At 39.8% G+C, this 25,158-nt stretch overlaps 1 protein-coding gene across 1 annotated transcript in view; it reads left to right on the plus strand.

Moving 5' to 3' along the window:
• Positions 1-25,158, plus strand: part of pak1 (p21 protein (Cdc42/Rac)-activated kinase 1) — a 59,428-nt gene that overhangs the window by 949 nt on the left and 33,321 nt on the right. The window contains exon 2 of the mRNA XM_042487020.1: positions 13,110-13,174. The gene's annotated coding sequence lies outside the window, so the exon portion shown is untranslated. The remainder of the gene's footprint in view (positions 1-13,109; positions 13,175-25,158) is intronic.

Consider the following 25,158-nt stretch of genomic DNA (forward strand, 5'->3'; position numbering starts at 1 on the left):
GCTCTTGTCCCACATGTCTTTAAGGAATGCTAGAAATGTGAAAATTCAAAGATAATTTCTGTTTTTACAAATTTTGTCTTTGATTAGTGGTGTAAGTTTTAGTGATTTTAAAGTAAACATGTCTTCTCCAAAAGTGGTGGTAAAATAAATACAAAATACTGCCGTTTAAAGTTGTATGCCCCTCCCCTAAGCCAAAATTAAAAATGATTTTACATGCATTCCCCTTTTATCACCACCCCTCCCCTTGCATAATACAATACAACATAATTTAATTTTTTTTTTTACTCAATTTTATTTATTTATTTATTTTTTGCCCCACAAGATGTGTCCAAGGACCAAAGGAAATTTGAAAATTCATAGATAGTTTCTGTTTTTACAGTTTCTGGCCACGATGATTGGTGCAAATTGGCGATTTTTTTTTTAATAGAAAACATGCAGTTTGGAAAACAATGATAAAATCAATACAAAATACAGACATAAAAAAGTGCTTGAAATGTTATTTGACATGCCTCCCCCTTTGTGCAGCGCCCCCTTCCCTCTCATAAATAATAAACTGTCCCTTACCAGCTACCTGTGATAACATGGGTTTCTGCTGTATAATGCGGCAGTAGATGAATGAATGAATAAAAGAAAGAAAAAAATCCACCTTTCTGTCTCTGAAGTGCACCTCAGAGGATACCTCTGACATGTTTCATCAGAAAGTTTATGCTGTGCCCAGATCCTCTCTGCTGTAGCCACAGAGTAGACGGGCGCTCTGCTCTCCTCAGTGTCGCGCCTTCACAACTCTGAAATTATTCTGATGTGAAATTTATTTCTGGCCTCTTATCTGCTGTAATGTGTTTTAAATTGGCAAGTGATCAAGGGTTTCATCTTTTTTAAGTGTTTAATCCATTCTTAAATAATCTGTTAAATATTTATGTTTAATATCAGTGGTGGAAAGGACATTTATTCAAGTACTGTACTTTAGTGCAAATTTGTGGTACTTGTACTTAACCTCAGCATTTTAATTTTGTACTACTTATACATAGACTCCACTGCTGGAAATATAATGCTTTTGACTCCGCTTCATTCATTTGATAACTTTACTCACTTGTTTCTTTGCAGATTGAGAGTATTATCACAAAATATAATGATGATGGATTATTACAGAATATTTAACTCAGTGAAACTGTGAATTAAAAAAACAATCCAGCAGTATATAATATTAACAATATAATCTCCAACTTTAGTAACTGCAACATTAAAATTATGAACAAATTATGTTATAGTCTAATGATATACAGTATTCTGAGACTGGGAGCTGAATTATTTGCAATTATCGTCTTTCCCAAAACAAACCGAACTTGTGAATTAAATCCGTAAAAACACAGAATAAAGGAGTTTCACGTTACAAATCAGTTTCTCTGATACTGTCCGCCTTCTTGCAGATGGCCCAGTACCTAATGTGTTGGCACGGTTTTTCTCTTATAACTTAAGATCCAGAGCTTCAGGAGGTTTTTTACCAGGAGCTGAATTAGGTGCATATCTCCGCCTCTCCAAAACAAATGGACTCGCTGATTTAAAGTGATAAAAAAGGCTGAAAAGAGGAGTTTTAAAGCGAAATCTCAGTGTTTTTCTGTCACTGTTTGGCAGACGGGCTGCTAACTATGGCAGCCGAGACAAAAGCATAGCTTGTAAGCGATGTTTGGTGTGTCCATTCTGGGATACTGCACAAACATGGTGGCGCAACATGGTGATCTCCAGGACCCGCTTACTATGTAGATATATACAGCTCATTCAAAGGTATTAAAAACACAACGATTCTTGTTTTCTGGTGATTAGACACTAAAGAAAACATACTCATTAAATAATATTTCACATTTGCCAGTATATCCCCCTCAATCCTACTAACTGGACCTTTGAGTAAAGCATTCGAGTACTTCCTCCACCACTGTTAATATTTTTAAAAGGCCCCTGACATGTCTGCAGTTGTGACTTCAGTCACCTCATTCCTGCAGATTCACGTCACCTGCTGTGTCATTGTTGCCGTAAACTTGTAGTTTTCTAGGATTCGTGCACAGTCATCTGTCTGAAATGTGGTGGAGCTCTTGTTTCCACGTGGCTCAGCAGAAATTACTGCACTTCTCTCCATCAGTTCATTGAGAAGATTTTGGGGGTTTTTAGTGTCTTTGGTGAGTCAGACGGTGAGTGCATCTTATTGATTACAGACTCTACCTGTCATATGGTATTTTTATCAGCATTATGAGTAAGCAATCTCTCAATTCCTGCCTATATTCTCCTTAAAATGAGCCTCATTTTGACACAGCTGGATAAATAACCTAATTTCTGTGTTTCTGTATTTTTGTCGGTGAGTATGGTCCAGCCTCTCTGAAGCTGAGTTGGGCTGACGTTGCCCTTTGCTCCCTGTTATAAAAAGTTTTCCCTTCATCTGAGTGATGGAAAAGGATAATGAAAAGCTGTAGATGTGGGAAGCTGATTAAAAGTTTGTGGTTCACTCCTGAGCTGTCTGTCCCACTGGAAGACAAAAAAATAAGAAGGCAGATATCCTGAAACTCAATATAATATCATATCTGCATGAGAGGACCTTAATTGGTAAGTTGGCTGACAGAAAATTGAAGGGGTCCCTGGTTATAGCTGAACACCTGCTTGTGTCAGAACTGTTAAAAACTCTGAGAAAGCAAACATGGACGTGGTTTAAGGGCCGTGGCAGCACAGTGATTGCCATGGAGACATGGGTGTGGCTGAAGGAGTGTTTTATGGCCCCACGTGAAGCATGAGGCCACCCAGTTGTCGCTTTGACACCTCGACAGCATGAAGGAGAGAGAGGAAGGCCAGGAGGGGTTAATGACCCATTTGGCTCCTGTGGCTCTGGCCTCGGCTACTTCGGGAGAAAGACGACTGTGTGTGTGTGTGCGTGTGTGTGTGTGTGCGTTTGTGTGTGTGTTTTCCTTTGGTCCAGTCTGTGGGCTCTTGTCTCACCTGTCATTGGCCCTTTTTACACAGAGATCACACTGTCGGGCTGCAGCTCCGTCCCTTCTAAATGCTGCCTTTACCTATTAACACAGAACCAAACAACTGCTGTATAACGCTGCTCCAGTCTGTGATTTTAGACAGCCTGCCGGCATTGTTGAATAAAAATAGGCATGACTGGCATGACGTGTGACACAACAGCGTCAGTTTCTATTTGTAAAATCCATTTGTAATCAATCGATTGAATTAGTTGTTGAAGCCCTAAGAGCAGGTCTTTAAAAGAATAGTTATATATTTTTTGGAAGTAGGCCTTATTTGTTTTCTTGCCGAGAGTTAAATAAGACAATCAGTATCACAAATGTATCTGTACATAAAGCGACCTCCAGCAGATTAGAGGAAGTTACTGAGTCACAGTGTGTCATTCTTACACACTAACAAACACAATATGTGAGTAGGTGGGTTTCCATTAAGCCTCAAATTGCACAAATTAAAATAGCAAATATGAAATATGCTTAATGGAAACATGTCTATTTCTAAAAAAACTTCCATTAATTGAAAAAAAAGTATTATGCACGCATGAGGTGGTTTTTAGGATACACAAAAAAGGCTTATTTTGCAAAACTGCAGTAGAAAAAGTTTTTTTCACTTTTAGAATTCACATGACAATAGTGACGGCTACGGTGGCTAAAATAGAAATAAACCTGTTAATGTTTTGAACATCTGTTACCATGCTTCTTGGAATGTTATCGCGAGAAGAGAAGTCGCATAACATCAATCAGAAACGCAGTCATCTCGCAATTGTGTTTCATTGACATTTTGGAAATATTGCTTAAGTTTTACGCAAATCTGTAATGGAAACCCGCCTAGTAATCTGTAGAGCCTAAGGACAGAGGCAGGCTGGCTGTTTAACCATGTTTCCAGTCTTTGTACTAAAGAGTAGCTTCATGATCAGACGGTACAGACATAAGACATCAATGTTTTTCATCAAACTGTCTGCAGAGAGTGAATAAGTGTATTTCCCAAAAAGTCAAACTATTCCTTTAACTGGCAGATAGATGCAGAGTCAGCAGTGTTGTGGTGAAGATGGAGCAGAGCCTGGAAGCCTCAGCAGATGAAGATGAGACTTCGTTATGACTGCTTTGATTAATTTTAAATTTATCATTAAAATATATCCGTATCATATCTACCTGCAGATATTAAGTACATCTTTTCACTGGCAGACGCCCTTAATAAGTAATGAATGAAATTATTCATTAGGATGATTATTTTTTTTTGCAGTGCAGACACACACACACACACACACACACACACACACACACACACACAGCATCAACAGAAATAGTGATATTGGCTGTGGAGCAGCCAGAAGTCTGCCAGCAGCTGAATAATGGATAGTCTGTCTGCCTGTAGGGCTGCTGGAGCTGCTGAGCACGGCGTCTAGACGAACCGCCACAGCACAGAACTACATGCTCTCCCCTCTCCATGAATCTGGATGAAAGCTGGGATCCTCAATGATTTCTTTCTTCTTCAGGGATTTTATCCGCTTCATTGATGTGAAGGCAGATGAGAGGGGTGATGGCACATCTCTGAGCTTTTAATAGTGTGGTTCAGGATCACAGAGATCTTTGATACTGTTGGTGTAATTATAATGATCAGACCTGGAGAGAGGATGGAAATATTCAACCCAAACTCCAGAACAAATGTTGGCATTATATGTTTCTGCAAACCACTGACATGTTACATTTCTGCATTATTTTGTATCAGGAATTTAACATTTCTTTAAGTTTCAGCAGTGCTGTGGTTAACCTGTGGTTAAGTTTTGGCACAAAACAACTTTGATGTGGTTATAAAAAATGATCATGTTTTGGCCTAAAATACCAGCTTTTGGGGACACTATACCGACAAGAAACACAGCAGTGTCTCTGTAAAGCAGCTACTATCCCTGGTGGACACAGCAACAGGGTGCTAAAAAACAACCATGTTTGGTAGCTAAAAAGTGGCTGTAAAAGCAGTGATTAATTGTCAAAAAAAACAAACAGTTTTGCTTTTTGTGGCACATTCCTGGCAGGAAATGAAAAGATTTCTCAAAAAACAGCCATTAATTGTTGCACTATCCCAGCTGGAACCACAGCTGTGATTTTGGTAAAAAATAAAAAAAATTTAAAAAACACTTTTGGTGGTACTATCCTGTCAGGAAATGCAGCACTGCCTCTGTAAAACACAACTGCTCAGTTAGGACTGTCGTTTTGGCGATAATGGCCAAAATGCTAATCACACTTATTTTGATCAATATTGAGATCACAATTATTCATTGGTTTTAGGAACAAAATGTTCAAATAAGCGCTTCTTTCATTTCCATGTTGTGCTGCATTCTTACTAGTGTACACACACAGAATTCAGTGCATCTTCTATCGACAGTCTTTTCTGCGAGTGTAATGAGCATTTTAAACGTCAATATTGCAGTTGAACTTTTAATTTTTTTAAGCCAAAATCTTGGCCATGATTAATATTTGAATAAATGTACCACCCTACTCTTAAGAGCACTTTCCTGGCATCGATGGCGTCTCAGAAAAAAAAAACCAACCACTTTTTGTGGCACAATACCTGGGGGAATAAAAGAGTAACAGGTCATTAAAAACACCAATGTTTGGTGCCCAAAAAGTAGCTAGAAATGCAATGACTTGCTAAAAAACAACCTGTTATGTTGTTTGGTGATCTCGAACAGTGATCTGCAGCTTGGCAGGAGTCGCGCCAATGAGTCATGGCACACAGCTAATTATGTATTATTAATTTTGTCATATTCAAGCCATGAATTGCTCTTTTTAGCTGCATGATGAATTAATATTTGGGGGACAGCACCAGCACAGACTAGTGGGATCTGAGGCAGCTGGTGATGATACATTTACAGCTAAATTTCTAGTAAAGGCTTTCTATAGGATGGATACACACCGGTACAATATCTTTATGAAAAAAAAGTCAAATCCAATACACTTAATATTTTTACAGAAATATCTCAGTTGATAGTCTGAAAATCCCAGCAGCAGATGTCAAATTAAGAACCTGAACATGAAAATATCTGCGAGGACAGCTGATAGTGAAGATGGTCGAGGCCAAAATCTCAGCTTCTTGAGAGCTGACATCATGTGTGTGTGTGTGTGTGTGTGTGTGTGTGTGTGTGTGTGTGTGTGTGTGTGTGTGTGTGTGTGTGTGTGTGTGTGTGTGTGTGTGTGTGTGTGTGTGTGTGGAGCCCAGAGACCATATGGTGGAGGAACCACCCACTCACTGGGACCAGCCACACCTTCCTGTTACACACACTCCTTTACTTTTAATCTGCCCTTTGCCCAGTATCACATGCACCGTGTGTGTGTGTGTGTGTGTGTGTGTGTGTGTGTGTGTGTGTGTGTATGATAGTGTACATTACATCATTACATGACTACATACTGTTGTTATTGGAAAATGCGTGTCTGCTGCTCCCAACACTGAGTGTGTGTTTTCACTACATGGCTGAGGTGACCCTGTCTCGACCAACAGTGTTTGGTCCACACACAAACACACAGTTGAGGTGATTGGGTTCATACAGTGTGTGTGTGTGTGTGTGTGTGTGTGTGTGTGTGTGAGTGTGTGAGTGTGTGAGTGTGTGTGAGTGTGTGTGAGTGTGTGTGTGTGTGTGTGTGAGAGTGTGTGTGTGTGTGTGTGTGTGTGTGTGTGTGTGCGCATAAGCCTGCCTGTCATGGATATCAGGCTCAGTTAATTTTGCTTTCAATACGGTGACTCGTATTAACTGCTAACTAACCGGTTAATTTTTTAAGAAAAAAAGGTTTGAAATACAAGCCTTTATTTTCTTTTAATCTGGCACTCACCTCAGTGAGCTAGAGCACAGCATTTTAAAGCACTATCTATTTAGAGGTGGTGAAACTGTTATGTTGTGCGATGTAACTGTTTTCTTTTTCTCATTATCTGTTGGCTTTGCTGACAGACAGCTTTGCTTGTCACCAACATCTTGTAACATCTCGTTGCATATGTCACATGCATAGTATGATTCGCATAGTAGCACATGGCATTGTTACTAAAATAACCATTTAGGTTTCACTCACAAACAGTGAGCTCCCAGGTGAAATTTTGGTGGTAGTTTGACCAGTCCACCTTCACTCCAGCCGACTCTATGCAGACTTTCGGACTCTTGATACAACAGTAGTTCAGCTGCTTTTACACAGAGGTGGTGCTACAGGGCTGCAACAAAGCCCCCCCTTTATTCCTGTGCCTGCCTCTAGAGTGACATATAATTTATGCGTCTGTAGTGCTTTTTTAAACAATAACAAAGGTATAACACGTCAGTCATAATCATTTACCTTCTCTGATATATGTCAGCTCATCTTGTCCTCTGCTTAGAGGGTAAGGAGCTCCCAAACATTGTTTTCCCAGTTTGCGGACATTTATGACCGCTAAAAAATGCTTTTTAAATCTCCTGCGGTGGGTCACACACATAAACACGTCTTCAAAATGTCACACCAGTGCCGCCCATGGTCAAGTCTTTCTGGCTTTACCTTTGACACAGACCTTGTTTCGGTGTTGGCACTACCTCCATTACCAGCTCAGAGGTGAGACCGCTCTTCCCCCCATTTCTGCGATCAGAAGTTATGTACAGAATGGTGAGGCGGCATAACAGAGTGATATTCCGGCCTTGAACGGGCAGTGTAAATGCAGCTAGTAGTTGCCTAGAGTGTTGTTTTCTTTTGCCATCCTCCTCTTGTCGTCCTCCCTTTCCATCTTTCCTTCCTCTCCTCTTCCTCTTCATCTTCCCCAGTCTTTCCTCCTCCTCCTTCCTGCTCTTCACCCCTCTTGTTTCTTTCATCACGTCATTATTTCTTCTCTTCATCCTGCTCCTCTCCCTTCGTGCTTTATCTTCCTCTCCTCCACATCTCTGGTCTCTTTCTCCTCCTTTTCACCCCCATCTCTCTATCTCTCACTTTTTTTCTGCTTCAGTCTTTCCTCCCTCTATGACCTACATGTCGGCTGGCCTCTTTTTCATCCTCGTCTTCACCTCTTCCTCATCCCATGTTCGCTCCTCTCCTCTAGTCTATGTGACGTAACCAGTGAAGCAACTATAATACTGTTATCTATAAATACCCCTCCATTTCTCTCACTGTCAGACACAGGAAGCCACTTCCACTTCCATCCACTAGTTACATGTTCCGCTATTTCAGCCAGAGGGATTCTCTCTCTGTCTCTCACATCTATAGCAGAAGGAAACTATTTTAAATCAAAATGAATGAAGGAGGCATATTTTATCTTGACTGCTTGTAGGGCTGTGGCAGTGAAGGAATTTCCTCTGTGGCAATTAGAGATGGCTCAACAGGGTGATATGCGATATCACCATAAGGGCTGCTGGGAGATATTGCTAAAAATATTATCATAATAAAAATGTTCACATTAGTTGATATCGACAATTATCATACCAAAAAGGTTTTCTTAATATATTCTTTCAAGTATAAAGGCTGGTTTCTGCTCCTGAGTGAAAGTAACCATTATTAAGTATACTCTTAATTATGGTTTAAATTATTATTTATTGTTAGAACATGACAAACATTTACCAAACAGCAGAACCTTTTACAAATCTGAGGTGGATTCAAAACAGTCATAATCAAAATAGTGTCAATAAATAAAAGAATACATATATGCATAAATCTTAATTCTGGTCAAAAGCATGTCAAGTTATTTGTACAGATGATTTAAGAATGTGGACATGCATGCTGAATCTATCATGTGTGGAGGTAAATTTACATCTAGCATGAGAATGGTGGAGTTCTCCACTAAATAAAGACTACCTCACAGAGAGAACAGAGATAAGAATATAAAAACATATTAACCATACTCAGGCCAGGTCTGATTTCATTATTTTTTACAAAATAAAACAAAAAAAAACAGCTAAGTCTGGTAGGTTTTTTGTCCTCTATTGCGTTATATTTTATATTCTGTGCCACCTTTTCTCTAATTTATACCTCCACATATTTCTGCACCCTCACCCCATGTCTTATTCTCTGTCTCTGAGATTGAAGGATTTTTTCAGATTTGTTGTCAGAGTCTCTCTCCTATCTCGTCCCTTCCCCATGGGGGATGTTTCATGCCTTGTTCTCACCTCCGGTTTGACAGAAAGACAAGATCAACACCCTCCCCCCTCGCCAGCTCACTCTCCAAATTTTAAATATGGCCAGTCAGGCATGTCAGCTTGTCCTTTACTTGCACTCGCTCTCACATATTAAAAAATATTTGTCATAGTGAACTGTTTTATTGCATTTTGACACATCGAAAAGCATTAAATAAACCATATTATTGATACCAAAGAGGTTTTGGTATATTTTACAAAAAAACAGGCATTGAAACTACAGCTGAAACAGTTAGTTGATCACAGGGTTTCCCACACATTCATTTATTTACTTATTTATGTGAGTATGTGGATGTATGGATGGATAGATGGATGTATGGATGGATTTGCGACAGCCTGCTATGATAGCAACATTTGCTGCCATTGATTTTCCACTTGTGGAGCTGATCCTTCATTTAGAGCCCTGTTTGAATACTACTATAACGTTTGGTTTTCCGGTGCACCACACTCTCTGAGCGCAGAGCGTACTCTGGGCACAGACAGAGCAGCAGAACATCCAGGCGCAGTGAAAGTGACACTTAATTGTTAATTGTCACTAGGTCTAAAAGTTTGCGTTCACTCACCTCTTTTAGCAGCTTCTCCTCTCATCCATCAGTTATCCACCCTGAGACACCAACTTCACAAAATGCTACTGAGGAATAATAGAGCTCATGAGGAGTTCTGCCGGCATGGCATTCAAAGACCAGCAAAAATGTCCGAATTTAGAGAGTGACATAGAATGATAAAAAAAGGGACACATACACACTAATAAGTGGGAGATTTTGGATCAATATAAAATGACTTTTCATAATCAAACACCTCTTAACGGGCGGCACATCCTGTTAGAGGTTTTCCAGGCACATCCAATAATGTACAATAACATTTTAATATTTTATTTTTATCAAGGCCTGATCTGCTGCGATGATTATTATTTCCTATGAAACACATTGTTTGACCACTGTTGTACATTCAGCTGCTTCTCTATCAATGGTAACAACATTATTATCAGAACAGACCGGGCAGGTTTAGCTCCAAATTAGCTTTGTCTGTTTAAGTCAGGGCTGAAGCATCACCCACAACAGGATGAAGATCAGCCTGAAAATCCAACAGGTTGCTCTCTTAACCGGCTTTGTTTCACCCCGACTGGCTGTCCTTCTTTATCTGTGAGGTGAAACACACATACAATAAGTCACACTAGTTGTGCGTGTAATGTACTTGGCAGACAAATGTGAGAGGAATTGTGTTTCATGGCTGTGAGCCTAATTATTCCTGCTGAGCATGCCGATATCTAATGAATGCTGACAGGCAGCCAGCAGAGACGCACACATGAAAGTATGTTGGATTGTTACTAGAAATTTTACATTTTTGGAGGTCTCACAGAGTCAGTAGCCAATAGAGTAATAAAGAAAGGAAGTGTTGAATCATGGCTTAAACTAAGCACCATTATTGATTAATCTGCTAAATCCTTATGTTGCATTAACTTATTAAGAAGGAAATGTGGATTTCACAATGTAATAGCTATAGAATAACTACACCATCTGCATTTATATTGGTTCCTCGCTTTTAGTATGCAACTCAGTCTGCCATTGGGCTTAATCTACCGGGAAAATGAAGGCTGCATTTACTGCATAAAGATGTCTGTCAGCCAAAACAGGAAGAGCATAGTGCTAATGTTTTCCTTGCTATCGATAGCTATCACCAGTTATGATCAGTATAAGAAAAACCAAAGTTGTAAGGCTGAAAGGAAAAGCAATCCTGCTGTCTTCAGTTTTTCTGTAAATTTTCAGCAATCTTGCTTTAAAAATTGACTGAAATGATTGATGGATTATCCATCCGTCCATTCATTTTCATTCTCTTATCTGGGGCTGGGTTGTGGGCGCAGCAGGCTGAGCAAAGCACTCCAGACGTCCCTCTCATCAGCATCGTTTTCCAGCTCCTCTTTGGGGGCTCCAAAGCATTCCCAGACACCTTACTTAGCCTTACACCAATTTTTAAGATACTTTTTTGGGCTTTTTTTGCCTTTATTACATAGCACAGATTAAGCATAAAAGGGCGAGAGAGAGGGATGGGATGACATGAAGCATAGGGTCACAGGCTGGAGACAAATCCATGGCCAAGGCGATGAGGACATAGCCTCTTGTATGTGAGGTGCCCGCTCTACCAGGTGAGCCATGGGCACCCCAATCTGTTCGTTTTTATGTAAAAAATACATGCAAAATACAAGAGGCCTTTGTTTGTAGTCTGGCACTCCATTGATTCAGTCTTTAAGCACCGCATTTTCAATGCTCTATCAATTCAGAGGTGGTGGAATTTTAATGTTTTGCTGTGCAGGTTACTCGTGGTAATTGCCAAATGAGTGGCACCACTAGCTATCTTCAACCAGACCCGGGCGGTGCACACTGCAGTAAACTGAAGAGTAGCAAAATTGACATAGAGTGACGTAACTTTTTAAACATTTTCTGACATGCTCGCATCCCTAAAAAATAATTGGTAGAAGTAGGAGATTGCAAACTTTGAAATGTGCCCCATTTGTAACATTTGTCTGAACTATCAGCACCTTCTGTCTTAACCTTGATACTGCGGCGCTGAACATCTTGTGTGGCCTGAACTGTGAGTTTGCTTAAGTTGTAAGACTGTGAACGACCTGCAGCTCACCTATATCTGTAGTGTCTTCAGTGGATGCACATCGCTGATAAGTGAAGTGTGTGTGTGTGTGTGAGTGTGTGTGTGGGAAATGGGGAAATGGGAACACACACACCTAAAGCTCCACACACAGCTGGCGGCATGTCGCATTAGCCTGTGCTAATGAGAGTTTAGCAACACCTTAGTAAGCCATAATCTTGAGCTACATTACCCGTATGGCTGTTGGCATTACACTGCCTGTGTGATCAGCATGCGTGTGTGCGTGCGTGCGTGCGTGTGTGTTTTCCTACAGTAAGGTGTCAGTGTGTGGACAGCTGCAGGGCTGTCACTCTCACCTCCTGCCCTTCCTCCGTTTGTCCCCCTCTTGCAAACCTTCATCTGTTCGGCCTCATCTGAGCCCTCAATGACACCAACATGCCACACACACACACACACACACACAAAGAGCTTCCTCCTCACCTAAAGGACTGCAGACTGTTTGTTTTTCTGATGGCATGTGGACCCCATATGCTGAAAAAAAGAGAAAGTGACGCCCTGTCCCCACTAATGTTCAGCATTTTTGTAATGGAGATAATTGAATTATCTAAAAAACAGGTTTCTAAACTACAAAGACATGCAAAAGTAGGAAATGATTTACTCTATTATTACACCTTTCCACCGGGGCTGAACCCAAATATTCGGCTATTATAGTATTCGTTAATTGGGTAGGTATTAGGTCTCAATTTAGGCATTCAGGTATTCGACTGAGTCAAGCCATGTCTGTGTCGGTGTGAGCAGCACTGGAACGCAAACACGTGAGCCCCCCTGCTGCTCACCCAGAGTGGAGCCCGGTCTGAAGCTGTGGGGAGCAAGGTGTCGCCACCCCACCTTGCTCCTGTTGACCAAACCTATGATTATTTGCTGTTGATTAATGGTGAAGGTCCGGAGTCCAGAAAATGGTATTCGGGAAAGCCCTCTTTCCACAAACTTGGTCGACACATGTGCTTCTGCTTATTCTCAACAGTGTGTCTTTATCATTTCTTACCATGCTCAGTTATTCAGAAATCTTCTCATTCATGTTTCAGAGTGACACTGAAGTGCCATCTGTGTCACATCCTTCTGTTTCGACGCTGTTGACTGCAGTACTATAAAAATGGTATTTGATCTAGGTTCATAAAATGCTAACAACCCAGGAAGCACTTTTAGGCTTTACTAGAACTGTGTTCCCTATAAATGAAGGATATGTTGTTGATAACATCTGCATGACACAAAATAAGTGTAATAATCCTTGTTACACAGAGCTGACATTGTTTAAGAGAGTGATAAGGTGATGATCATTGTGCAGTAACAGCTATCTCTCTCTGTTTGTGTGTAGGCTGCAGGTTGAAGCTGCCTCTTTGCCTTTCTGTGAGAGGAGCGACTTTGACAAGACGTTTACAGGTAAGCCTGGCTGGTGTAACACAGATTGCAGCTCAGCTCTCTGTAGTAGGTAGATTCTGTGGATTTTGTGCCTTGCTCAGGGGCTCTGTTGCAAAACCTATGTTATCACCCATATGACTGATTCAGTGCCAACGTGCTAAATTGGCCCAAAAACAAGCAACAGTGGCCGACATTTACCAACGGCCGACTGTCGGCTCGGTCTGTCAGAGCTCTTAAATGTCTGACAAAACCTAAATTGAGCTATAGGTGCATCTCTGCAAACAATGAAATAACAGTCTTTGGTGTCTTTAGGGGATCCTTGTATTTTATTCCCATCCAGGTTGTTGTAATGTAACTGATATCTGCTAAATTCTCCATATCTCTGAGGCCACATAACAGAATAACTGAATGCTGTTATTTTATCCAAGATGCTGTATTTATAAAACATGAGCATATCCTCAGTAATTTCTTGTAGCACTTAATTTTCTCAGTCATTGTGGTGCAGGTTACCCTGCAGACTCGCTGCTCATCAGATCATTTGTCACACTAAAGACTTTTCAAAATGAAACAGCGCTGTGGTTCACAGAGGGAAACCAGAGTCTTTCACATTATGTAAGTTGGCTGTAATGGGATTCTGGCCTGATGGTTCCCAGCATGCATTGCAGACTCCATTATTTATGGGGTTACCATAGTAATGGGGCTGGGGAGGGGCGGAGTCCGACAGCTGGTAGATCAGGGATGGGGACAAACCCTCCCCCCAGCACACCTGTGTTTGTGTGTGCTTGTGTGTGAGGGGGTTTACTGTGCTCATGAGAACAGGGACTCGAAGGGTTTGCCATGCATTTTTTATGCACTGCATCATTGTGTGTGCTGTGCATGTGTGTTGGAAATACTGCCATATATTTAAGCATTTGTAATGTAAGAGTGTGCAAAGGAGTCAGAGACAGGATAAAATACTCAAATGTAAACTGGTATCAGTACATCTTGGAGGGGCTGATTGTGGATCAGTTCTTATTTTCCTAGATTCTCTTTGGATCTGGTCTGACTGTTCTCAGGTGTCTTTTGGATAAAAAATGCAAAAATGCAGTGTTGAGATGGTGTGTGGGTTCATAAATACAGAATGTTAGCAACTTAACGTTTGTGTGTGTGTGTGTGTCCTTTTTTATCATTCTGTGTCCCCTCTCTAAATTCGGACTTTTTTGCAGGTCCGTGATTTCAGCACAGGTTGAAATCGTCATGATTTTTTTTCATCCTCAGCAGAATTTTAGGAGTTTGCGTTGTGGAGCAAATAATGATCTTCAATCCGATCAAAGCTGATCAGATCTATGGATGAGAGAGGCAGCTGCTCTAGAGGCAAGTGGTATCAAACTTTAAGACCCTGCGCAGTCAACAGTTAAGTTTCACTTTCACTATGCCTGGATGTTCTGCTACTTTGTCTGTGCCCAGAGTATGTTTTGCGCTCCGACAGGGTGGTTTAGTGAATAACAGAAATGTATATATATTACAATAGATCCAAATGAATTGTTCAGCTCCAAAAATAAAAAATCAATATGTGGCAGCAGATGATTAGCTCCAAAAAAATATAATATCAATATGTGGCGGCAGATGTTTAATCGTGGCAGGCCGCCACTATTAAATGTGTGTGGGAAACCATGTATACAGTGTATGGATCTTACAACCTTTATAATTTCAGCATTTTATCATTTGTTTTTACACACTTGAAATGTTAAAACTTAAGTGATGTGAATGGTTTTTTGAACAACAATTGGATTTGTTTATTGAAATAGTTTACAAAATAATTAATAGTATCAGGAATTCCATATCTGTCTCAACCAGGTGCGAAGCTGATACGATAAGATAAGATAAGGTAAGATAAGAAAAATTGTTGTGCAGCAGTTGCAATACCAAGTTGAAAGAGTGCAGAGTCAAAGAGTGCAAAAAGTTATGTTGTAGTTCGATATGTGTGTGTGTGTGTGTGTGTGTGTGTGTGTGTGTGTGTGTGTGTGTGTGTGTGTAAAATACCTTTGGGACAGGTGTGTCACTGCTTACAAGTGTGTGTAATATAAAGCAGATGGAGTGGTTGTGCGTGTGTGTTGTCCCATGTCTTCAGGGCTGGGCTGAGATCAACCCAGCTTTCTAAGAATCACATTACACACACACACACCCTAATACATGTGCATCAGACTTCCCATTGTAATCTAGGATTTTCACCCCACCCTATGTGAAACATAAGGAAAACACATACAAACAAATGGAAGACACACATCACACTGTAGATGTTATAACCCAGTACATAACACACACATACGCACACACTTTTGAAAACATGATTGGCACATACACAACATGCAGTATACACTTGTGACCATGGTCACGAACTCAATGATTTTCAACGTATCCATTTAAATTGTTTGTATGATTTTCTACAAATTAGCATCCAAAAAATGACTTTGTGTACTTCAGTTAAGTTCTGTTCTTAACACAAAGTGACTGTGTTTTGGTTTAGGAAAAGAATCATTGTGAAGATGTGTACATTTAAATTCACTCAGAGTCCACATGGCTCCGAACACGGGTCTGCTGGGGAAAAGTCTTGTGTTTTGATCGCTTCCTTTCATTATTCTATACTCTGGTCAGTGCATTGGTCATGTGATTGCAGCCTTCCCAAATATACAATGGCTCATGATTACGTGGGATATGTGTGAATTTTGGTGCATTACTTTTTGTAAGAAAATGTACAAACAGTGCGTGAGAACAGCCCATGTTTTTCTTTCTTTTTACTTATTTTTTTTAGTCTTGTTTGCTTCTTTTTTTCCTGGTCTGAATCAGAATTTTGCTGATGTTAGAATCATTTTATTGTGCAATGAAGCTATTTTTTAAAATTCTTTTGATAAATGAATAGAGATTTTAAATTTAACACAGAGAGGTATGTAAAGATTAGTTTTAGTATCACAACCAAAACTCTGGTATTGGCACAAATGTTAAAATGATTTCCAGCCTTATGAGCAGGACTTTGATATAACTCAATGTCTACTTGGGATGTCACAAGAACCAATACTTGATAAACCAATATTTAATGCCCAGTCCCTTTTTGTAGCTGGGTGTTTGCTACACATTTTGACAAAGGCAGCTCTCAATTAGAGGCCCATGCAGATCATTTTTATAGAAGTTCTTTTGATGTATAAAACTGGGTTGTTGTACCTGCTGGAGATAATGTTAGTTAGTTGTGTAGATCACACATACAAATACATGTTTAAATTTTTGTCAATATGGACATGCTACACACATTGTTAGCTTAATAAGATTCTCTACAATTCGCTTATTTAGTTCTTTTACTGAAAGCATGAGCACCAAAGAAGACAGTAATACTGGCAGAGTAAACAAGAGAAATGCAAAAAAAAAAGGTTTAAATAAAAAAATTGCATTTCCATCTTTACTTAGCAGTTCAGGGTGACGACTTCAGATGTCTTATTCTGTCAGACCAACAGTCCAAAACCCAAAAGTCCTCCGTTTACAAAAAGATAAAAAAAAAAAAAAAAACTAGGAAAGCTGAACATGCTGAGCACCTCAGCAGAGAAGTTATAACTTGGTTTTCTTTTTATTTGATTGACTAATAGACTAATCCAGAAAATATAGTGAGGAGACAGAGAGAGAGAAACAGCTCTCAGACAGTTCATCCAGTGAAAATGGTTTTGTCTAAATTCCAGTGGATTCATGTTGCTTCTCAGCTTTCTTTCTATTTGATCCCTCGCTCTTTATTCTCTGCCAGCCCCCTTCTCTTTCTCTCTCTCCCTGTCTTCCTACTTTGTGTTCTTTCGGTGTGTCTCTCGCTCCTGCTGTTCCACTTACTCTGTTTTACTTTCCCACTTTCTGTCCTCTTTATGTCCTGCTCTTCTTATGTGCTCGCTCATTGTTGGATCACTCAGACTGGACAGATTCCACTTCTTATTCCTCTTTTCAGTCAGTTTTTTTTTCTTTTAGAAAAAAATCTGTCCCTTCTTGCGTGCGCGCACACACACACACACACACACACTAACATGAGACATAGCTGAAAGCATAAACTTTCCAGACAGATTATACGGACCAAAGGCTGATGTGACGAGGGTAAGACAAAGAATAAAGCGTGAAAGAGACACACAGAGAGAGACACAGAGACACAGAGACACAGAGACACACAGACAGAGAGAGAGAGAGAGAGAGAGAGAGAGAGAGAGAGAGTGTAACTCGTACAGCTGCTTTCACAGTGTAAAGAGTTTAAATGTATTTTTGCAAATTACTTTTTTCTTTGTCTTTGGTTCTTTACAAATCAGTTCTTTTTTTTTTTTAGAACTGTATGTGTTCTGTATTTTGAAGAATTTAGCATTTTTTTCCTTGACATTTTTTATACAAATTTCCATCAACTTCTCCAAAGAGCTTTCATGTATGTCCAGTTCTTACCTCTCCCTTATCACGTCACCATGAACATCCAGTACACCATGGTGCCATCCATGAATTACAAAAACACAATACCTTTGAAACAATAGCCCTTTTTACGCAGAGATTACATTATAGGGCCGCTATGAAGTCCCTTCTTCATGCCGCCTTTGCATTTTGCATCATTCCGCACCAGAGTGTGATTTTAGATAGCATGCCGGCATCCTGGAGGCAAAAGAGCTATGGTGGGTGTGATGTGTAACACAACAGCATCAGCCTCTGAAATGACATTTAACATATATGCTGACAGCGCTTTATTAATAATAACAATGTCATAACCAGGCAATAACAGTAATTTATCTGCCCTGCTGTACAGCGGCTGACTTTGTTTTCTGCTTGGAGGGTAAGCTTTCTTGTTGTCTTCACAATTTGTGGACATTTATGTTTTATTTTAGTTAGCTGCTAACTGCTACTGGGTGAACCTGCGATCTCCGTGCAGTGGCTTGCACGCACAATACGCTGTCAAAATGTCCCTTTAACACAGATTTCCAGGATAGACAGACATGCAATAGATGAAATAACAATGAAATTACAGTAATGAAAAAGAGGAAAGAGAAAACAGGAAAACAGATAACAGGCAGCGTAAAAGGAGCCAGTGTTTCCTTGGGAATTCAGACGTCACCACAGGGTGATAGCCTCCACTGCCTTTTTTGATTACACTGATAAGTATTAATTATAAGTCTTTGACTTAATTGTTGTATTGACCTGATGAGGGCGAAGTGGCTGGCAGACAAAAGATTTGATCTGCACCTGAAAGAGTGAGAGATAAAAGTGAGACTTGAGTTGCAAAGTGCAGGAGCTTGTTATGGACACATGGAGAAAAAGAATGAGTGTCTGTTGTTTTAAAAGGCTGCCGAGAAGAGAGAAGGCGTTTTACATCCAGTTATAGAGGGGGAAACCCCTCCGCACTTTTTGTATTCGACTGTAAGAACAATCTATTGCTTGGCTGCAATCTTTGGACACCACAAATGAGTGTTAGTGTGTGTATGTGTGTTTGTGTGTGTGTGTGCACGCACCATGTAGATGATGCATCCATCATGTTTATGGATCACATCATGCCTGCGGTGTGTGTCCATGTTGCTTTCAGTCATGGTAGAGTTTGGAGAAGAGTTTGTACCTGGCTGGATTGATTGCTGTGTGTGTGTGTGTGTGTGTGTGTGTGTGTGTGTGTGTGTGTGTGTGTGTGTGTGTGCATTAAGCCTATTTACATCATTAGAGGATGGACTTTCCATTTAAGGGTTTGCAATGCACTCTGGGCTTGGACTGAATGGAGGGCGTCTTTACTTTCCTCGCTCTGTAGCTTCCTGTCTTTTATGGCTTTTCTCTTTTTTAATCTCCCTAATTTTAATCTTTTTTATATGTTTACCCTTCCTCCACCTCTATTCTTTCAGTCTTCCCCTACTTTTCACTACAGATGAGGGAAGAGTAAGACCTCTTCACCTCAATTTCATTCATAAAGCACTCATTTGAGCTTATTAACTTGATATTTTTGAAACAAGACCTCAGGTATTTGGATCAGGTAGCTTGTGAAAAATAAGGGGTGTCAGACAAAGCTGTTACTTTAACATGTCAGATATGTATATAATCAACATTTAGGCAAACAAGTTTAAGATTGGACTCTTCAAATACTAAATATAAACCCTTTGAACTATGCAATGAAAATGTTCTGCCAGTGCTGGCTTTGGTATTTTTATTGTGATGTAGGTTCTTCAAATGCTTTACATCCCTAAAATCTGTACAATGTAACCTCAAAGTTTTTGTCAGTCAGTAAACCAGAATCATTGATGAAATGATAGAAATAGTATCATTTTAAAAAAATCTGATGTTTTTCATCAGATTTTACAAAATAGAAACACAAAATATATTGATCTGAAAGATTTTTTAATGTAGAAACATAAACCAAATATTTTTTAACACTTATGCACATTATTTAGTTTTTGAGATATTCGCATTTTTCTGAACAGAAGGCGTTATGGATTCATCATTTATTAGGCTGGTGCCACCATGCTTTCTTGCACTGCAGGTAACGTTGTGCAACGACATCATTACGAGCATGCAACATGATGAAAAACAGCCTTAGCATTCTACAGCAAAAAATCAAATGTTTTAGCTATTATGGTTTGCGTCCAAAGTCCATTTTTAAAGGGTTAAATGACTCGGATCAGGATCAGAGCCAAAAAAAAAAAAAAACCCACACCTTTTCCCTTCTCTTTCACTGGCCTCTTATGCACACTATGCATCATTTGCTCTGCTTTTTTTCTTGCCTATTTCAATCTATTTCTTTTCCTTCTTCCTTCCCGGTATTCTCTAGCTCTTTTGCTTCCTGTAAAACCAATCAGGTCTACTTTAGACGGCCAATCAATCACAGGCAGTGAGTTAACGCTGACCAATGACAGTGGCTGATTTAGACCTCAGCTATTATGTCAGACACACAGAGAGTCAGCGAGGCTCATGTGATAAATCACTGAGGAGTTGATGCTCTTTCCTTCCTGTTATTTCAGCCTTTTCCTTCCATCTGCTTTATGTCCATCCGAAGGACAGTGTTTATGTTCATGTTCTGCCACAGTTTTCTGTGTCCCAGTATATTCTGTCACTTATTAAAACTTATACATCTGTAGTTAAAGCCCATTTCCCACTGCACAATAACCTGCTAACATCTGGGTTTTTAATGTAATGAGAAAGGTTACAATTGGCTTTCACACCTGCGTCAAATGACTCTGCAGTAGTCACAGGTATTTATCGACTTGAGCTCCGATCGACATTGATGGAAAGCAACACCTGTGTTATTGATTATCTAATAACTGCCACAAAAAACGTCCATCTCCTTTCAAGCAGCACTCAAACATCTATCCAAATGAATCTGCACTGAGTTTAAAAGAGTGACTGAATAAGTGAGATATATATAAAAAAAAAAGAAGTAACAGCCATAAAGCTTTCACAGGCCTCCATGCTGCTTTTAACTGTTTACTAACCTGTTTTCCAGCCTGTGAAAATGTTACACATCAAAAAAAAAACGAAAAAAAAAACACACAATAAGGCATACTCATCTGCTACAGAGCAACGTACACAGCTCTGCTCTACTGGCAATAGGAAATATATTTTTTTAAGATATTTTTTTGGGTGTTTTTGCCTTTAATTGATAGGACGGCACAAGTGTGAAAGGGGGAGAGAGAGAGGGGATGACATGCAGCAAAGGGCCCAGGCTGGAATCAGACTCGTGGCCACTGCAGTGAGGACACAGACTCCAAACATGGGGCACCTGCTCTATCCTCTGAGCCACCAGGCGCCCCACAATGGGAAACTTTTTTACAGCACACGCTTTAAAACCCTACGTTCATATGCGAATTTTGGTGGAATCCAAGGTTTCTTGGATTAAGAGCATTGAGTCATAGATAATATTAACTAATTTATGTGGATGCTGTTCTTTTACCTTTTAATACACAAACACACATTTTAACCCTTTAAAAAACAGACCTCCCTAAGACAGCTGCAGGAGGTTATTGTTTGCATGATTCTGTTTGAAGATCTAATAAGAACCTCTAGTTAAAGCATTCATTGTCTTTGCAGCAGCGAAGGCTTCAATCTTCCCCATTCTCATGTCATGACCTTATGCTACCTTACCTTACGTGCCATGCAAACGCTGTTGTTTGCATAATCTTGTATATATCAATCTAAAATAAAAACCCATCATAGCGCAGAGCATTCATTCTTTTTGCAGCAGAAAGCTAAGGCTTCTGTCTTACCCGACACATCATTACCTTATGTTACCTTTGTGCAGTGCAAACATGGTATTTGATATAATTAAACTTCACCTGTATGCAAGAGAAAGTAGCACCAGATTCTTGGTGTTTAGATAAAGGGTTTAAATTTTGCATGACTGTCAGTTTGATGGCTTTCTGATTTAGAGAGGACAAGGGAGAGGAAACAGAATGAGTTATGATGTTTTAAATTAGACAAGCTGAATGGAGAGGGTAGCATGCGACTGCAATTTCCTCAGTGCAACAAACATTTTCTGGCTTACTTGAGGCATAAAATGTTTTTGATCAATAATGAATAAATAAGGATGTCGATGTGAGAAGGTTGGCCCAGAATTGTGCCTCTGGCTACTACAAATATGCACAACTTGTGCTTAGTGCATTAGCTTAAAAAAGGTTCTCTATTTTCATGCTCTCATAAATGTCTGAGTTACATCATACAGTATATTTCCAAAATGGACACAAACTGGGGAAACTGACACTGGTTCAATTTGACAGCGAGTACAGTGATCATAATCAGGACCCAGTTCTCCCAGTAAGACCAATGATGCCTGTGCTTATTGTATCACACATCATATCTGCAGTCAGACGGCCTCCAAAGTTTTGGGAGGACTAGAGGCAACTCATTTAATCAGTTTTCTTTCCAGCCAGTTCACTCTGAATTCAGACCATTCAGTGTCACTGACCTCCTTCTTGTCCTCGCTTCACAGTCTGAATTTTTCCTCAGTTTAGATCGTTACCAAACAGGCATTTGCCATGGAAAAAAGGTAATGGGCAAATTGAAAGAAATTGGTAAAAAGTGACAATTAGGGTTTTTAATGGAGAGAGGAGATAATTGTAAGAAACTTATAAAAAAAAAATCAGAAACGATGTTTCTGATTAAGATTGTGTTACATACATAATACATATATCATATATACAGTGTATGTGTATATGTTTTTTTTAGGTTTAGCTCTTTCTTTAGGTCATTTCCTTGTTTATTTGTGGTTTGTTACGTTTCTTGCTCATTTTCTGGTAATTTTCTTGTTACTTTTTACTAATTTATTCCAAATTTTGGAGTAATTTCTAGTTAAGTTTCTCATTGCCTTCTTCCCATGTCTTTTTAAAAAAATCAAGCCAATTTACTCATGTTTCAAAGGGTTAATGTGTTGTGATATGAAAACATCTGATCTCGTCACAGTCAAAGAAATAGAAAGTGTGTGTTCTGCTAATAGTTTGGTTATAAAATCTCTTCTGATTGGCCGCTGATGGCTGAAGTCAATCACCCTCAACAGAAAGGGAAGTTGTATCAGCACATGGTTCAAAAGTTGTTTATTGGACTTCTCTAATATTCCGCGTCCACAGAAAACTGAAATGAGACTAAAACCAAGACTTCACAGCCTGTCACGCTGCTGTCCCGTGTTCCTCTGTGAATAATGATGCAGCCAAAACAAAGAGCGGTGATTCGACTTTGTGACTGATTATTCGAATCATCGACATTCAGGGGAGCAGCTCTGTCTGAGTGACTGAAATGTAAATGATGAGAGGACTCTGCAGAGCAGGGATGGATCGGCCAAATTATCTCAGTAGGTAGTGGACTAAATTGATTATGTATGTTTTTTTAAGCAGCACACACACACACCACACACACACACACACACACACACACACACACACACACACACACACACACACAGTTGCCTCAGTTGGCCCCTGAAGGCAATATGTGAGGCGGGGCTGGACAGATGGTTGCATAGAGCAGGTTGTCACTTGTCTCTTTGTGTGCGTGTGTGTGTGTGTGTGTGTGGTGTGTGTGTGTGTGTGACAGTGGCTCTGGGATAGGATGCCTTGCTTACAATAACCTGCATAATCAATGTGCTGCACTCACGCACACAGATGGACAGCTAGATCACATCCTCTGTATGAGTGTGTGTGTGTGTGTTCATGTTTGCAACAGACACAAAATTAGTACTGAGACTGTAATTTCTATAAACCAGTGTGATACTTTCATAAGTGTTCTAAATTAATAAGATAAAAAAATTAACTCACATTTTGTTAAATTATGTTATTTAAAAAAATATAAGTGTTTAAGATGTCCTGTTTTGAGATATTGTTGTGTCAATAACTGAACTCAGTAAGTTAATATAAGAATTTGAAATAATAGTATTCATGAATTATGGCCCAGCTCATGCTCTGTGAAGACCGGCCCAGTCAGAATGTCTTTTATATTGTGTTACTCACACCACTTTACCTTGTAATTTATCTTTAAGGGTCCAGTGTGTAGAATTTAGGGAGATATAAAGGTAGCAATGAAATATAATATAAGTATAATCACTTGGAAATAAGAACAGTTGTGTTTTTTGTTAATTTAGAATGAGACATTTATAGGGAGTGGGTCATCATTTATGGAGTCCAACATGTTTCTACAGTTTCCCAAAATGGACAGAGTAAACACTGGCGCTAGAGACATTTGCTTTTTGGCATTGGCCCTCCATGACAAGCAGCGTCACAAAAAAAACAACAGTGAAAATGCTTTATTCGGTGTTTTAAGTGGTTTACATTGCTTGGTCTGTTTGTTTTGGAGAGGAGGAGACCTCTGTGGATAATTTGGATAAAAACCTCTTGAACATTTAACACTGAAGGAATTTTAACAGAGAGCTTTTAGCAGACTGCAATCTGCAATCCTCACCACTATAGATGTGACTTGTCTTGTCTGGTCTGGTCTGAAGTTTATATGAAACAGAAAAAGACGCACTGAGATGAGAAAAGTAACAACACAGAGATGCCTGAAAACAAAGTTCTGCAACAAGAGAGCTGCTGGTTTGCAGTGAGGACGTTATCTGAGCCGAGTGTAGGGAGTAACCCCCTGAAACAGAAAGAATTGTGGGTAAAATGAGATGGATTTTGACATCTGAAGAAATTATCTTCTTTCTTTGCCTCACCTCTGCAGTTGACGTTCCTCTGGCAAGGCATTGAACACCTCCAGCTGATCTACTGAAGTGTGTGTGTGTGTGTGTGTGTGTGTGTGTGTGTGTGTGTGTGTGTGTGTGTGTGTGTGTGTGTACATGCCTCCTGCAGAGATACAGCCTGTTATTTGGTCACACGTTCCCTTAGTCTCTTCATCCTCTTTTCTCTGCTTGACTTAGCTTTATTTATGTCTCTTTTTATTCCCTTATTTTCTTTACTTCCTCCACTCTCTCTCTCTCTCTCTCTCTCTCTCTCTCTCTCTCTCTCTCTCTCTCTCTCTGTTTGTCTCTATGTCTCTCGCTCTGTCCCAACCAGACCTGTCATGTCGTTCATTCATGCAGAAAAAGATGCCACCGCCCCCTCTCCTCCCTCTCTCTCTTGCTTTGTCCTCGCTTGTTGTTCAGTATATGTTTGGCCATGTCCTTTTCAAAATTAACATCTGCTTTTCTACCACACACACACACACACACACACACACACACACACACACACACACACACACACACACACACACTGATTGCCACCTGACTTTTACACACACACACAGCTTCTCAAATGTGATTGATAATTGATGGAAGTGCAGTGTGCTTTTGTGTGTGTTTTTGCAGAAACCCAAATGTGTTTAAAGCGGTCTTAAAGCACAAGACTGGTGTTATTCTGTGTCGCTCTTATTGTCAAAAAATGCTATGTAAAGGCCCAAATCAACAAATAGCCGTCTCTCAATACTTTCTGACTTACTGTCTGTCGTTCTCACCCTTCAAGCCCTCCGGTTCCAACTGAAATGTTAAGTTTCAATGTTTAAAAAGAATTTGACTCGGAACAGGAGGTTGTAGT

Source organism: Plectropomus leopardus, chromosome 5 (assembly GCF_008729295.1).
Source record: "Plectropomus leopardus isolate mb chromosome 5, YSFRI_Pleo_2.0, whole genome shotgun sequence".
NCBI classification, from domain to species: domain Eukaryota; kingdom Metazoa; phylum Chordata; class Actinopteri; order Perciformes; family Serranidae; genus Plectropomus; species Plectropomus leopardus.